The 16,591-nt window shown below is 38.6% G+C and overlaps 1 protein-coding gene across 3 annotated transcripts in view; it reads right to left on the reverse strand.

The window, feature by feature from the left end:
• Window positions 1–16,305, reverse strand: part of CRIP3 (cysteine rich protein 3) — a 23,240-nt gene extending 6,935 nt beyond the window's left edge. For 2 of the 3 annotated variants that reach the window (XM_043907542.1, XM_043907541.1), the window contains exons 1-3: window positions 14,852–16,304; window positions 13,943–14,166; window positions 4,986–5,103 (exon numbers count right to left, since the gene is read on the reverse strand). The gene's annotated coding sequence lies outside the window, so the exon portion shown is untranslated. Of the gene's footprint in view, window positions 1–4,985; window positions 5,104–13,942; window positions 14,167–14,851 lie in introns of all 3 variants that reach the window. The other variant, XM_043907539.1, reaches the window with a different exon arrangement.
• Window positions 16,306–16,591: the final 286 nt, after the last annotated feature.

Raw genomic sequence — 16,591 nt, forward strand, 5'->3', positions numbered from 1 at the left:
ATTCCTGGAGATGCTGCCTCCATAAGGAAGGCTAACTTCATCAGTCCAAGGATCTGTCCTCAGAATTTCCAGGGCACATCAAATAATCCTTTTCTAAGGTTCCTTACCTCTTTCTGCATTGGGTCACCTTGTGCCCATACCTCAGCCTCCTGGTTGGGTTATCTTTACCCTGGCATCCAGTATAGGGCTCCACACAGAGAAATAAGCATTGAACTGTAAATACCACGCTGCTTTCATACAACTTGCAAGGAGTCAGTGGGCAGGTCCTTTACTGCTCCCCATCTTCTGTGGCCTTCCTATATTGAATGGCCACAACAAATATACTATGCCTCACCTTTTCTATTTCAGTGCTTATGAAAGACTAGCCAAGTCTAGTCTTTCAAATATTTTCAAATACTCCTTTCCAAGTATTTGCCATCCATGTACAGGTACAGCAAATCACAGTATTCCACTCTTCTTCTTTGCCTGGCTTCCATTATTCTGACTCTAACCCAAGAGTCTTTGTAAAGAATATTAACAGGGAAAAATAACATCTCTTGTAAGAATGCATTTGCAGTTACTGACAGTGGTTGTTTTGAATACTTTGTGTGACTAAAGCCTCTGAAATATTTTAACAAATACCACAAATAAGTCCAGTTGAGTGTATTACCTACTCAACTGAGAGGGTATAGTTTGTATCATCTAAGAGGCAGGCCCCTCTTCTATCAAGATGACTATTCCCCTAATTGCCCCCTGCTTTTTCCTGCACATTCCTGTCATAGTATCTGTAATGTTGTGTTACACTTGTTTACTTTTCTAACTTTCTTCAGTTGACAGGTTGAGACTTACTTATGAGTGTATCTATAGTACCAAGTTTAGTGGGGGTGCTCAGCAAATAATAGTTATTATTACTAGTACACTACTACTAGGAAAGTGAAAAGACTGGCTTAAAACTCAATGTTTAAAAAACAAAGACCATGGCATCTGGTCCCATCACTTCAAGACATAGATGGGGAAACAATGGAAACAGTGACGGACTATTTTCTTGGGCTCCAAAATCACTGTGGACAGTGACTGCCGCCACAAAATTAAAAGACACTTGCTCCTTGGAAGAAAAGCTATGACCAACCTAGACAGCATATTAAAAAGCAGAGACATTACTTTGCCGACAAAGGTCCATACAGTCAAAGCTATGGTTTTTCCAGTAGTCATGTATGGATGTGAGAGTTGGACCACAAAGGCGGCTGAGTGCTGAACTGATGCTTTTGAACTGGGCCACTGGATAAAACTCTTGAGAGTGTCTTGGACTACAAGGCGCTCAAACCAGTCAATCCTAAAGGAAATCAACCTTGCATATTCATTGGAAGGACTGATGCTGAAGCTGAAACTCTAGTACTTTGGCCACCTGATGGGAAGAGCTGACTCACTGGAAAAGACCTTGATGCTGGGAAAGATTGAAGGCAAGAGAAGGGGACGACAGAGGATGAGATGATTGGATGGCATCACCAACTTAATGGAACATGAGTTTGAGCAAACTCCGGGAAACAGTTTGCTCTATTTCCCGGAAGGACAGAGAAGCCTGGTATGCTGCAGTCCATGGAATCACAGAGTCGGACATGACTAAGCAACTGAACAACTACTACTACTACTATTAAAGTTGCCTATTAACACTTTATGTTGTATTGTTAGGTATATATATGTTTTATAATTGTTTTCTCAATTAATTGACCCTTTTATTGTTGTTGTTAGATGAAGAAACAAGCTTTTCAACTCTAAGTGAGTGGTAAATGGAGATAATGACCTCCAACACCTAGCGGACTGTCACAGGGAAGAGGTGTTACTACTACTGAGTCTACTACTGAAACCCCTGAATAGAAGCCATAGGGAAGCAGATTTGGATTCAGTCCAAGAAAAGAACCTGCTAATAGAGTCAAGCATGGAGTGGCTGCTTCAGACAGTAGTGAGCTTCCTGTCTTTGGATGTTACAAGTAATGCTGGAGAACATACCAACTGTTCATCAGTGTTACAGAAAGAATCCAAGCATCATATACAGACATCTTTAAGGTTTCTTCACAATTTGATGATATATTATTTTGTGATTCCATTCTCCAAGAGGGTTTGAAATTTGTGTTAGCAAGGGAGCATTGCTAAAATAGTGGCAGCTAACACCTATGGAATGCCAATCACAGGCACTGTACTTGTTATTTCTGATCCAACAACGTGATGAGGGATTTCAATGTTACATTACCAACTATAAAGAAAAGGAAAGTGGCTTGGAGAGGTTAAGAAATGTGTTCAACATTATACATTATAGACCTTCAAGCATTCTGACTGTTGAGTTCATACTTTTCCTACCTGATGCTCCTAAGGATGGTTTCTGCTAAGCTATCGATGTGTTTCAGTCTGAAAGGATACTACACTTGTCTGCACAGCATCTCTGTACCTGAAGATGAGGACCTATCCAGGTAACTAATGGGTTGAGATACAAGAGGCAGGGAAATGTCATTAAAACTTTTCCATGTCTTCTTAGCACCTTCAAGATAAAGTATTGTTTTAATTAATGTATTTTTGGCAGTATTGGGTCTTCGTTGCTATGAGCAGGGCTTCTGTAGTTGTGGCATTGAGGGGGTACTCTTCATTGTGGTGCACAGGCTTCTCATTGTGGTGGCTTCTCTTGTTGCAGAGCACAGGCTGTAGGCATGCAGGCTTCAGTAGCTGTGGTGCGTGGGCTCAGCTGCCCTGCAGTATGTGGGATCTTCCTAGACCGGTGATCAAACTTGTGTCCCCTGCACTGACAGGTGGATTCTCAACCACTGGACCACCTGGGAAGTCCCTCAAGATAAAATTTTTAACTTGGCTCTAGGATTTTCCAGTCTTCTAAGCCATTTCTCCTGTTGCCTCAATTTCTGTAATTATACTAAATGAGCTTCTTAAATCTGCCAAGTTCTTTCCTGCATTAGAGCCTTTGCAGATGCTACCTCTTTTCTGGGAACTTGCTTCTCCAATATCTTCACTTCACTAATTCCTGCCTACCTCAGCTTTCCCTCTCACCTATTTAGAACCAGGCTATTGGCCCCAGGCACTCCCTCCTATAGCATCCTGTGCTGGGGGTAAAGGGAGTGCAACCTATGATAGCTATGTTTTCCCTTCCTGAGTGCTGAATCAAATGAGGAAAAATAGGTCTGCCAACTTCCTGCCCACCTTTCCCACCACAATCTAGGCTCTGTCTACCCCATTAGTCTGTGACCCTGGGAAGGCAGGACCCAGGACTATGTATGCTTCCAGTGTCTTGCTCAATTTCTGGCACATGGTACTCAATAAATATTTTTTTGTGAATGAATGTCAAATGTTGCACACACGTATCCCTCCAGTATGAGTAGATGAGGACCAGTGGGAGATATGTGCAGTTATCAGTGGACTGGTAGGGGTTGAAAGTTTTGTTATAACAAAAGCCCTGGAGCAAGAGGAGTTCAGCTGTCAAGGAGTAAGAATCAGTAGTTGTTTCTTAATATACATAAGAATCAGCATGTAAGATGCAAAATGGAATACAATTTAAACTGATCCTGATTATAAATATTAGGTAACTAATAAAGTAAAAAGAGAACTGAAAATTTGCTTGGGCAGTAAATCAGTACCTCTAATTACAGTCATTCACAAGAACTTACTAATTAAGTCGAATTAGCAGGTAACACAATTATGCCATCATTAAATATATGGCAAAGGAGAGACTGCAGGAAAGTGTTATATAAACTATAAAGCACCTTACTGATGTGGTTGTTATCATGTGTCAGGTTAGTGCTGCAATGAGTTTTAATTACAACTATAAATCACTCATTTTATACTATAGTAGACTTGTTCAAGTACATGGTCATATGCTTGTGACTTTTAAGGCATTATCAAAATTTGTATCTACAATGACTCCTTTGAAAGGTTTCGCTCAGTTATGTATATTACTGAAAAATCAGTCTTAGCTCTTTATCATTGTGTTTTTCAACCTTTATTACCCATAGCCCTTGTGCTTTCTCACTCCATGTTTTGAATATCCCCTCCAAATAGAAAGCTTTACTTTCTATAGTTTATAAACAAAAAGTGAAAACAAAAAAAAACCCCACAAAAATAGAAACATACACACAAAACTGAAATACTTTCTTATAATACACTAATCATCCCACTTGTAGGTAATTGCTGCTGCATAATCAACATTATTTATGAAGCTTTCAAGAGTCTGTCCAACTTTTCCCTTGTTTCCCAGCATCAACTTGCCATCAGATGAAGCTGTTGAGAGCACTCTGTATTAGCTACTTGTGGTTAGCTGCTTAGCACAACTGAGAAAACTACATTTTGTGATTCAGTGGCATCAGCTGGACTAATTCAGAATCAAGACAGTCAGAAAGGACTTCTTGACTCTTCACCATGGCTGCCTTCAAACATATGCTTGTGGACTGTAACCCACCAGGCTCCTCTGCCCAAGGGAATTCCCAGGCAAGAATACTGGAATGGGTTGCCATACCCTCCTCCAGGGGATCTTCCCAACCCAGGGATCGAACTCATGTCTCCTGCATCTCCTGCATCGCAGGCGGATTCTTTACCGCTGGGCCACCAGGGAAGCCCTAACATACATTTGTGAAGAAATCAATAACAGCTTTAAATGATGGTTTTCCATGCAAAGATGGATTTGGCTTCTCAAGTATTACTTGGGAATGTGCATTTCATCCGAAACTATTTTAAAAAATGACCTCCAAATAATCGGCAGCATGAAAAATGTATCCATATGCTGGAAACAGAGAAGAGGAGTGAAACTTGGTGGTCAGCTTACTTACAAATCTGATAGATGGTGACAGTGCTCCTTGGTGGAAACTATCTGCAACTTCCTCATCTTATCACTAAGGTCTGGGGGTAATTTTTTTTTTATATAATATACAAAAATAGTTCTTCCAGGTCATGAGACTTTGTAATAAGACTAAAACAGTTTAATCTTATGAATTTAAATAAATGCAAATGCTTACCTTTTTATAGAGAAGTCTTTCAGTTCCTCTATGAAGTTCAAGTTCACAGAATCAGGAGCCAAGTTCTATCCTCTTCCCAACTCCTAAATGATTGGGTTCTTTCTCCTCTTCTCCTGAGCTTTTGGAACACGTAGAGCTATAAGGTCTTTATTTCTAATCTCTTATACCCCACACCTCACCACCAAAAAAAAGGCAGCAATTACTAGTATCTTAGTGGAGATAAAAACCTGAGCACCTATCCTTTGATAAAAAGCCACAAAGGCGGCGGCTACAAACAAAGAAGGTACTGAATGAACATTTTATTTTCTACTTAGAAGCATTTCTTTTGGAGAATTTCATTTTCCTTAGTGCACATTAATTCAACTTAGTCTAGATTCCTCAGTAAGGTAGACCCTGCCTTCCCAGGGTGAGCTAATGACCAGGGCTTGGTCTGGATACTTCATCCACTTGGCCACAGTAATTGTTCAAAGATAGAAATGTAGCCCAATTCATATGAATCAACATCCTCCCTGAGATTTTTTTGGAGCTATAAGGAAGGATACACTCTCATTTCCTACATAGAAGCCTGTAAAAACAATTGCAACTTGAGACTGCAGGGGTTAACTTGCCCCTTGATGAAGAGAAAATGAGAAGGTAAGCAGAGCTGAGGAAATGGGGAACAAAGAGGCCCAATGATACCTCTGACATCCTGGATCTAATTCTGACTTGGTTTCCCAGTTACCAAACCACAAATTACCACCTAGTCTTTTTTTTTTTTTCTTAAGCTGTGTGAGTTCAGTTTCTGTTACAACCAAAATAGTCCTAATTAAGGATTTGGACAGTTCTCCAAAGAAGATACACAAATGGCTGATAAGCACATGAAGAGATGCTTGACATCATTATCATTAAAGAAATGCAAATCAAAACAATAAGGATACCACTTCATACCCACTAGGATGGCTATAATTAAAAAAGAAAAACAGAAAGTAACAAGTGTTGGAGGTCCAGTGGTTAAAAATCCTCCTGCCAATGCAAGGAACAAGGGTTTGATCCCTGGTCTGGGAAGATTCCACGTGCCATGAGGTAACTAAGCCCATGTGCCACAACTAATGAAGCCCGTGTGCCTTAGAGCCAATGCTCTGTAAAAAGAGAAGATACTGCAATGAGAAGCCCACACGTTATGACTAGAGAGTAGCTCCCACTTGTCACAACTAGAGAAAACCCATGCACAGCAATGAAGGCCCAGCATAGCCAAAAATAAACAAATAGATTTTAAAAATTAAAAAATAAATATATATTTTTAAAAGTGTTGGAAAGATGTGGAAAAAATTAAACCTCACATTTCTGGTAGGAATGTAAAGTGGTATAGCTGCTGTGGAAAACAGATTGACAGTTCCTCAAAAAGTAACATACTGTAACGTCACAGAAATGGCAGAGCAGGGAGCTCCAAGAATCAGTTCCTCCACTGAAGTTATCATTAAGCTGGCAAAAACTGACAGAATCAACTTCTTGAGAACTTTGGAATCTAATAAAAATTTTACAATGGAGTCCAACCAGTGGTGTGCTTAATGAAAAAAGTAACGCAAAATTTCAGTAAAAAAGCACTGCAGCTTTTTTGCTTACCTATCTAACATGCCTCATTCAACTGCTTGGAGGTGGCCACTGGTGGACTGGTGGCAGTCCACACTCCTGGTACAGCTTGCTAGTGCCAGGAGAAAGCAATAGGCTTGCACCTATTTGAAAGCATGCACCTTGTTCTCAAAAGATTTTAGCTGTGAGTTTTGCCTTGTTTGGTGGTTCCCTGAAGGATCTGTGGTAAGGCTGACCCTGTTTTGCTTCCCTCAAGCTGGAGCAGCTTTCAAAACATTCACTGAAAGCATTTAAAGACATAAACTACCAGTGGCTGCCTAGATAAAGAAACAATGAATGGAACAAGCAGGAGACACATCCAGAAGTCTGGAAGGGAGAAGACTGAGGAGGAAGACACACAGGGAAATAAGAACTCTAAATGGCTACCAGGTGTATGGGGAAATTCAGCATGAAAAATACATGCCCAGGGACAGAAAAAGGTTCAGAAAAGACCTGAGAGGACCTTAGGCTTGCATGTTCAGCTAAACTTTGGGCTTCATGCAGCCAGAAGGTGAAGGTTAAGGCAGAGTTCTAGAAAAATTGGCTTAGCACTGAAGTATTGCCCCCCAGATCAGTGTCTGCAAAGACCAGGTGAGGTGGGATTTTAGTCTGTTTTTGTTCAATTTTCCACTCCAGGCATTTAAAGAAATCTCCATCAGGTCACTGACTGCTGTGATAATGGAACAGAGATTTAAGGACCACACACAAACACACAGTCTTAACAAAAACAGTTTGGAAAATTCAATAAACAAACGATGGCTACAGACTTCAATAATCAACAGCAAACCCTGGGAAGGGGATCTGATTCCCAGGCTGATACGTTGTAATAGTCAAAATGTCCAGTTTTAAACAAAAAAATCACAAGGTATAAAAAGAATAAAGAAAATATGGTTCATTCATAGGAAAAAAAGAAATTTATAGAAACCATCACCAAGGAAGCCCAGGCACTGGACTTACTAGGCAAATATTTTCAATCAACTGTCTTGGATATGTTCAAAGAGCTAAAGAAAACAATGGACCAAAAAAAAAACCCAGGAGAATCAACAAGTATCAATATAAAGATATAAAAAGGACCAAATAAAATTCTAGAGCTGAAAAGTACAGTGGTTGAAATGAAAAACTGACTATGGGGGTTCAACAGTTTTAGATTCCAGTTGGCAGGAGAGAAATGAGTAAACTGGAAGAGAGAACTACTGAAATTATGTGAGTATCAGAAAGAAAAAAGGGTTAGGAAAAATAAACAGAGCCTAAAGGATGCATAGGACACCAACAAACAGACCAACATATGCATTATGGGAGTTACAGAAAGAGAAGAGAGTGAAAAGAGGCAAAAAATAATGGTTGAAAACTCTCCAAATTCAACAAGACAAGAATTTACACATCCAAGAAGTAGAACAAACTCCAAACAGACCAAACTCAAAGGGATCCAAACCAAGTCACTTTACAATCAAAGTGACAAAAGACAAAGAGAGAATATTGAAAGCAGCACAAGAGAAGTGACTCATCATGTACAAGGGATCTTCAATAAGATTAACAGCTGATTTCTCATCAAAAGTCATGGGGGTCAGAAGACTGGGGTGGCATAAAATGCTAAAGGAAGAAACTCTCAACCAAGAATCTGTATCCAACAAAACTATCCTTCATAACAAAGAGGAAATTAAAACCTTAAGCCTTCCTAGAGAGTGAAAGCTGAGAGAGTTTATCACCACTAGACCTGCCCTACAAGAAATGCTAAAGCGAAGTCTTTAGGTTGAAATGAAAGGACAACAGACAGTAACTCAATAACTCAAAGCCATACAAAGAGAGAAAGAAATCTGGGAAAGTAACATAGGTAAATATAAAAGCCAGTATTATTTGGTCTGTGACCACTCTCCTTGTTTCCTACATGATTTAAAAGACAAACACACAGGCTGATTCATGTCAATGTATGGCAAAAACCACTACAATATTGTAAAATAATTAGCCTCCAATTAAAATAAATTAAAAAACAAACAATAATTATGAAACTAGTTAATCAGCACATAATATATAAAGATATAATTTGTGACAAAACATACGGAGAGAGATGGAGCTATACAGGAACAGAATAAGAATTTTTTGTACAGTATTGAAGCTAAGTTGGTATCAAGTCAAATGAGATTGTTATAAAATTTAAGATGTTAATTATAATCCCCATGGTAACCACTGAGGAAACCTAAAATATATATAGAAAAGGAAATAAAGAGAGGATCAAAACAATACATTGGGAATAAATTAATCAAACAAAATTCAGTATTGAAGGAACTGAGGAACAAAAAAGATACAAGATAAGACATAAGATAGAAGAAAATAAATAGCAAGATATCATAAGTTCTTTCTTACCAATAACCACCTTAAATATAAAGAAATTAAACCCATCAATTAAAAAACAGGAACTGGCAGATGGATGAAAAAAAAAATCCAACTATATGATGTCTACAAGAAACTCACTTTAAACTCACTTTAGATCCTAACACACACATAAGTTGAAAGGATGGAAGAAGATATTCCATGCAAATAGTAACCAAAAGAGAGCTGAGGTAGCCATGTTAAAATTAGACTTTAAATAAAAAAATAGAAAATTGTTAAAGGGCAAAGAAAGTCATTATACATTGACAGAGTCAGCTCATTAAGATGATATAGAAACTATAAATGCATATATATCAAACAGAAACCCAAAATTATGAATCAAATATTGACACAATTGAAGGGAGAAACAGTTCTACAACAATAGTGGGAGACTGGGAGATTCCAATGCTCTAATAATGAACAGAACATCTAGACAGAAGTTCACTAAGGAAATAGAGGACTTGAACAATACTAAATTAACTAAATCTTACAGATATACACAGAATACTTCATTCAAAAACAGCAGAATACACAATCTTCTCAAGCTCACATAAAACATTTTCCAGGATAGATTATATGTTAGGTCACAAAACAAGTCTCAGTACATTTAAAAAGATTAAAATTATACAAAGCATCTTCTCCAACCACAATGGAATAAAGCTAACAATCAGTAACAGGAGGAAAACTCACAAACTGTGGAAATTAAACAGCACACTCTTAAAGAACCAACAGTTCAAAGAGGGACTCACAAGAGAAATTATAAAATACTTTGAGATGAGTGAAAATAAAAACACAACATATCAAAATATATGGAGTACAGTGAAAATAGTGCTCAAAGGAAACTATAGCTATGAATATTTTTTTTAAGTCTTTAGTGAATTTGTTACAATATTGCTTCTGGTTTATGTTTTGGGATTTCGGCCACAAGCATGTGGGATCTTAGCTCCCTAATGAGGGATCAAACCCACACCCCCTGCACTGGAAGGTAAAGTCTTAATACTGGACTGCCACCCGAGTCCCGTATACATTTTTAAAAAGATTTCAAATCAGCAACCTCACTCGTACACCTTGAGGGACTAGGAAAAAAAGAGCCAACAAAATCAAGTGAAAAGACAACTTACAGAATGAGAGAAAATATATTCAAATCATGTATCTGATAAAGGTCTAGTATCCAGAATATATTAAAAATTCTTATAATTCTACAATAAAAAGCAAATAATACAATTAAAAAATGGGAAAGAACTTTATTAGACATTTCTCCAAAAAAGATATATAAATGGCCAAAAAGCACAAAGAGATGATCAATATCATTAGTCATCAAGAAATACAAAGCAAAACCACAATAAAATATTGGGATGGTTATAATACATGAAAAAGGAATTTAACCAGTGCTATGAATATGGAGGGACTTCCCAGGTGGCGCAGTGGTAAAGAATCTGCCTGCCAATGCAGGAGCCAAAGGAGACATGGGTTTGACTCTTGGGTAGGAAGATCCCTGTAGGAGGAAATGGCAACCCACTCCAGAATTTTTGCGCTGGGATAATCCCATGGATGGAGGAGACTTGGGGGCTACAGACCATGGGGTCACAAAGAGTTGGACACAACTGAGTGATTAAGCATGCATGCACACATGAATATGGAGAAACTGGATTGTTGGAAGGGATGTAAAATGATTCAGGTGCTGGGAAAACAGTTTGGTGGTTCCTAAAAATGTTAAATATATAATAACATATGACCCAGCAATTCCACTTCTGGGTACATACTGAAAATAACTGAAAACAGGTACTCAAAACAAGTACTTATGCATAAATGTTTGCAACAGTAATGTGCACAACAGCCAAATGGTGGAAACAACCTAAATGTCTATCAACAGATGAATGTATAAATAAATTGTGGTATACACAGACAGTGGAATATTATTCAGCCATAAAACAATAATGGAACACTGATACATGAACCTCAGAAACACTATTACAAGTGAAAGAAAACAGAAAAATCACTATTGTATGACTTCATGTGTATGAAATATCCAGAATATGTTAAATCCAGAAAGACAGAAAGAAAACTGGTGATTGCCAGGAGAGGCAGGAATGGGAACTAACTGTATAGTGGTTTTATTCTGTGGTAGTGAAAATGTTTTAGAACTGGACAGAGGTTTTGGATGTACAACATTGGGAATGTACTAAATGCCACTGAATTGTTCACTTTAAAGTGGCTAACTTTATGTTATGTGAATTTCACCTGCATAAAACAAAAACAAAACCCACTTTAGATAGCAGTTACATTCAGGAAAGTAGTGACTGCCAAGAGAATATGAGAGAGGCTTCAGGGGTGCTGGTCACATTCCATTTTTTGATTTGGGTGTTGATTACCCAAAGCATTACACAAAGTGTTCACTTTGTGAAAAGTACTGAGCTTAACACTTGTGGTGTGTGTGTTTTTGTTTTTTGTATGCACTTTATACTTTAATAAAAACTGTATTTTTTAAAAACAGTTGCCAGTACATATCCAAGAGAACTGAAAAACACATCCACACAAATACCTGTACACAAATGTTCACAGCAGCATAATAGCCAAAAAGTGGAAATAATCCAAATGTCTACCAACTAATGGACAAACAAAATGTGGTATATCTATATAGGGGAATATTATTCAACAGCAGCCCACTCCAGTATTCTTGCCTGGAGAATCCCATGGACAGAGGAGACTGGCGGGCTGCAGTCCATGGGGTTGCAAAGAGTCAGACATGACTGAGCAGCTAACACTTACACTTACAAAATACTAATGAATTACTGATACATTGCACAACATGGATGAACCTTGAAAATGTTAAGTGAAAGAAACCAAACACAAAAGACCACATATTATATGACTCTATTTATAATGAATTGTCCAGAATAGGTAAATTCATAAAGACACAAAGCAGATTGATGATTGCTGGTGGCTTTGGGACAGGGGATAATTGGGAATGTCTGCTAATTGGGATGTGTTTTTAAGAGAGTGATGGAAATATTCTGGAGTTAGACAATGGGGGTTACTGCACAAGCTTCAAGATAATAAAAACCACTGGACTGTACACTTTAAAATGATGAATCGTGTTATGTGAAATTTAATGTTATATGAATATTTCAATTAAAAAGGTTTATTATTAATCAGTAATTGTATTAATAATTATTACTCATTAATAACATATATGAACTGTAGCATATCAAATTTTAAAAGGGAAAATTTTTTTCCAAATGGAAAAATATTATTCTAGAAAATGTTTGCTTTCCCTTGCCCATGCCCCAGATCAGCATATCTCAGAGGTGGACCCCCAGACATCATTGACAAAGGGAGGTCTAAGCAGCAAACCAGAGGCTGGTAGGTAGGTGAGTCATCATTTTGGAATGAAAGCTGTGACCCATACCATTGATTGTCCCTGAGCAGAGGAATGTGGTAGCTGATGAAAAACAGATTTTGAGCTGGAGCAAGGGATAGAAAGTAGTGGTGACAAAGTGCTGGCAGCCCTGGCACCAGGCTGCTTTCCACTGCTTCATCCACAGGGTCATGCCTGAGGAATGAGTAGTCCTTAATGAATGTAAGTTCAGCAAAAAGAGGCCTTGTGAGATTTTTTTCACTCCTTACTCCTTCTTTCTTCTTCTATTGATGGTTTTGGCTGTACATTATGAAGTTCTTTATATTTATAGTGTTATGAATAGTCCTCAAAGTTATCCAAACTACAGATTTATTTGGGCAGTAGACCTCAAGGGCTCTAAAAGTACCAGGTTTACAAATCATAAGTAAAACTAGGCTAATAACAGTTTTAAAGGTAAATCTAGAGTTGGGGCAGCTCAGATTTAAATAAAGCTCAGAGTTTGAAGGACCTAAAAGTCAGGTTCTCATCCTGTGTTCATGAGTCCAGTTTCAAAGCACAAAAGGGAGTAAAAGAAGCACCTACAGGCATTTTAGATGCACAGAGAATAAGGTGTTTCCTTGGTATTTTGAAATGCTTGCTTCTTTCTGTATACCAAAAGTTTCATTGTGTGTAGAAGAAAAGTAAGACTGAATGGAAACTGCTAATAGTTGTCTTGAAATCCGAAATCCCAGAATTTTTCAAACATATCCTCTGTGATTGTCCCCACTTTCTTAAGACTCCTTTGTCTATTTATATCCCACTCCTCCAAGGACGGGCTTCCTTGGTGGCCAAGAAAGTAAAGAATCTGCCTGCGATGCGGCAGACCCGAGTTCAATTCCTGGGTCAGGAAGGTCCCCTGGAGAAGGAAATGGCAACCCACTCCAGTATTCTTGCCCGGAAAATTCCAAGGATAGAGGAGCCTGGCGGGCTACATACAGTTCAAGGGTCTCAAAAGAATCAGACACGACTGAGTGACTAACACTTTCCATTCCTCCAAGGACATACCCAATTTTTACCCTGATTCTTGTATGGAACAGTAAGGAAGGCTAAAACTGAGATGGGAGATGTTCTATTAGCTAGGAACATTGGGCCCAGGGCCTGGGACGGATAAGAAGGTCTGAATCCCACAGCTGTAACATAAGTATCAGGGCATAAAATGAGACATGAAGGCTTCCCTGGTGGCTCAGCGAAAAAGAATCTGCCTGCCAATGCAGGGGACATGGGTTTGATCCCTGGTCTGGGAAGATTTCACATGTCATGGGGCATCTAAGCTTGTGCGCCACAACTATTGAAACCCGCTCACTCTAGAGTCTGTGCTCCACAAGAGCAGACACCACAATAAGAAGACCACACACAACTAAAGAGTAGCCTCAACTTGACACAACTAGACAAAGCCTGCATGCAGCAACGAACACCCAGCGCAGCCATAAATAAATAAAAAGAAATCTCAAAATGAGAGATAGAAGTTAGGAGATAATTTGAGATGAGGAGTGGCAAGTTTAAAATATATGCTTTCTGTGCCTATCCTCATCTTGCTCCTCCTCTACTGGTACAAAGATACAGACATAAATAACATTTTACTCACCCAACTCACCATTTCCTGGCAGTGAAATAAACAGGACCTTCTCCACAAGCCATTCCTGCTCCAGCAATCATATGCACCTTCTGGAAGTCAGACCCTAGAGGTGATGCTGCCCACTGGCCCCAGGGGCACTCATTGTTCCTATGGCTTCTGTCCCTGCCTCCCTTGAACAAAAATGTCTTCTGTGGTCCTTCCTTCTAGAAATCTTTAGACTTCTGCAATTGCTCCTGAAAAAAAATGAAGATAAGGGGGTTAGAGTGGGTAAATGTCATCATAATCATTCTTATGTAGGCAGGCTATGGAGGGTTGGATAGAACTTTAGCAGGGCAAAGTATCAGAGAAGATGAAAGAAAACAGTACCTCAACATGGTTGATTTAATTTTTTTGCTATCTTCCTCTACCATAATGTAACTGTCTCTTTTCTTTGATGGGTTGGGAGCTGGGGTGGCCCACACTGTGCAGCACTCAGGATCCTAGTTCTCCAACCAAGGATCGAACCCGTGCCCCCGGCAGTGGAAGCACAGAGTCCTAACCACTGAAAGGCCAGGGAAGTCCCTCTGTCTCTCTTTTCACTTTGTTCATTCGCTTCTCTTAAACATGTTCATTTCCCTTGTTTACTACAAAACACTTTTCTTGCCTGATCCTTTATGAGTGGAAGGAACAAAAGCCTGTAAAGCTTTTAATCAACACATCTAGATATGTTATCTTGTGTCCCTTTGAATGCAACAAAGACTTTGTGGTATCTTTTCTATACCTGCATTAAAGTAAGCTTTGTGAAGACAGGTATCTTGATTTATATAATTTAATGTCTAAGTGCCCATTCAGCATGAATGGAAATGCATAACCCGCTCCACAGAGATAGGAACTACAGCTAGGGAAGAGGAACAGAAGAGTCAATGTATATTGCCTCACCTTGATGGAAATAGAGGAATTTAGGAAGTCTTGAGGGAAGAGCAGCAAGACCTATTTGTAATAACAGAAAACTGATGACCGTGAAGACAGGAATGCCCTGAGTGATAACTTTTCTTAAAAATTAATTTTTTTAATACATAACAGTATACAGAAGGGGAAAAAAAATCTGGTCTACAATTCTCAGCACCAGAGAAGTCTCACTGACATAAAAATTCCCTGTATGTGTACATATTTTATATGCATATAAAATATTTGTATTTTATATAAAATGCATTTTCATGGTCAGAATGTTCAAACAAAAAATATACAAAATAAAAAGTGAAAGCACCACTCCTTCCTTTTCCAATGGCAACTCTTTTGGTTGTCTCCTTCCAGAAATAAAATTGACCACTTTATTTAGAATTGTGATGAAGTGACAACAGGATGCTGGGCTATGAAAGGCTGAATTATTCCTTCAGCTAAATCAGAGGGATTTGGGGCTTAATTTTGCTTCAAAATGCCTATAAAATCTGGCTGAAAGGAGAAAAGGAGCCATCTGAAAATCAGAGTCCCTAAAGTTTTTTATTGTTAACTCTAAAGTCAATGCACTGTTCCCTTCCCATCCTGTTTTTCTTGTAGGAGCTTTAGGGGCAGTGTCCCCCTCCTAGCCTGGCACCAACCACTTTTCTGGAATACTGTTGAAATGATGAAAGCCTTGATATTCACTCACTGCTATAGACAGTGCCTTATAGATAAAGATCCAGGACAGAAGCAAGAGGACAGTCAGCTTCTGAAGTATTAAGCACCCAGGAAATACAATCAGCAATACACAGCTTTTACTCACTTATAAATTGCTAAGTATTCAGAGTTAATTAAAAAAAAATAGCTACTACTACCACATTAATTCTTCTACTGAATTTTTATCAAGCACTCTTAAATGTGCCAGGCAACTGTGTACTGTGAATACAATGATAAAAAACAGTAAGCAAAGACAGACTTCCTGCTCTCAAGAATTTATAATTTAGTTGGGGGAAGGGAGTGGGAAAGAGGCACATATGAATCAAAGAAACACTTAAGTATAAAAGTACAACCACAATAAGTGCTACAACGTAAACGCACATGGTCTTCGAAAGTGTTAAGGGTTGAGGGCAAATCTGGGTGATGATTTTTTCAAGGGTAGGTTTTCATTGTAAATTCAGGTGCTTGGCCTATCAATGAATACTGTTATTGTATAGGTAATTTTTGGTTAAAAATTACATAAGACATTATTGTAAAATTAAACTCAAAGAAGAAATGTGCTCACAATCTCAAATTATTTTTATTTGTCCATGTTCTCATAGAATTGTTAATGAAGACCTTGCTTAGGTTCTTTGTAGGTTAGAACAAAGGTAAGCTTTGTGGAAGTTAGAACCAGGGCTTGGGAATACGTATTTTTACAAAATCCCACCTTACTGTCTCTTCCCTGATCCCCTGTCCCCCCTCCCCCCCTTTTTTTAATAAAACACTTAATGTCCCTACTGGACGCCTGTATTCTATATGTCCAAACTCCCCAGCCCCACCTCCCCATTCTTGCTCAGTCTCTTAACCTGGCAGTCTGATAAATGGATATACACTCTGGCGTGTTTACTACCAAAACACAAGCTAACATTTTGACATTTTTCAGAGATGGAGTGGCATAGCGTTAAACAGGTGTGCTTAGCAGAAGGGTTATTAAGGATATTATGTGCCCTGAAGTTAGCTGCAAAGAAAGAGGTTTACAAA

This window comes from Cervus elaphus, chromosome 7, assembly GCF_910594005.1.
Source record: "Cervus elaphus chromosome 7, mCerEla1.1, whole genome shotgun sequence".
In the NCBI taxonomy this organism is placed as follows: domain Eukaryota; kingdom Metazoa; phylum Chordata; class Mammalia; order Artiodactyla; family Cervidae; genus Cervus; species Cervus elaphus.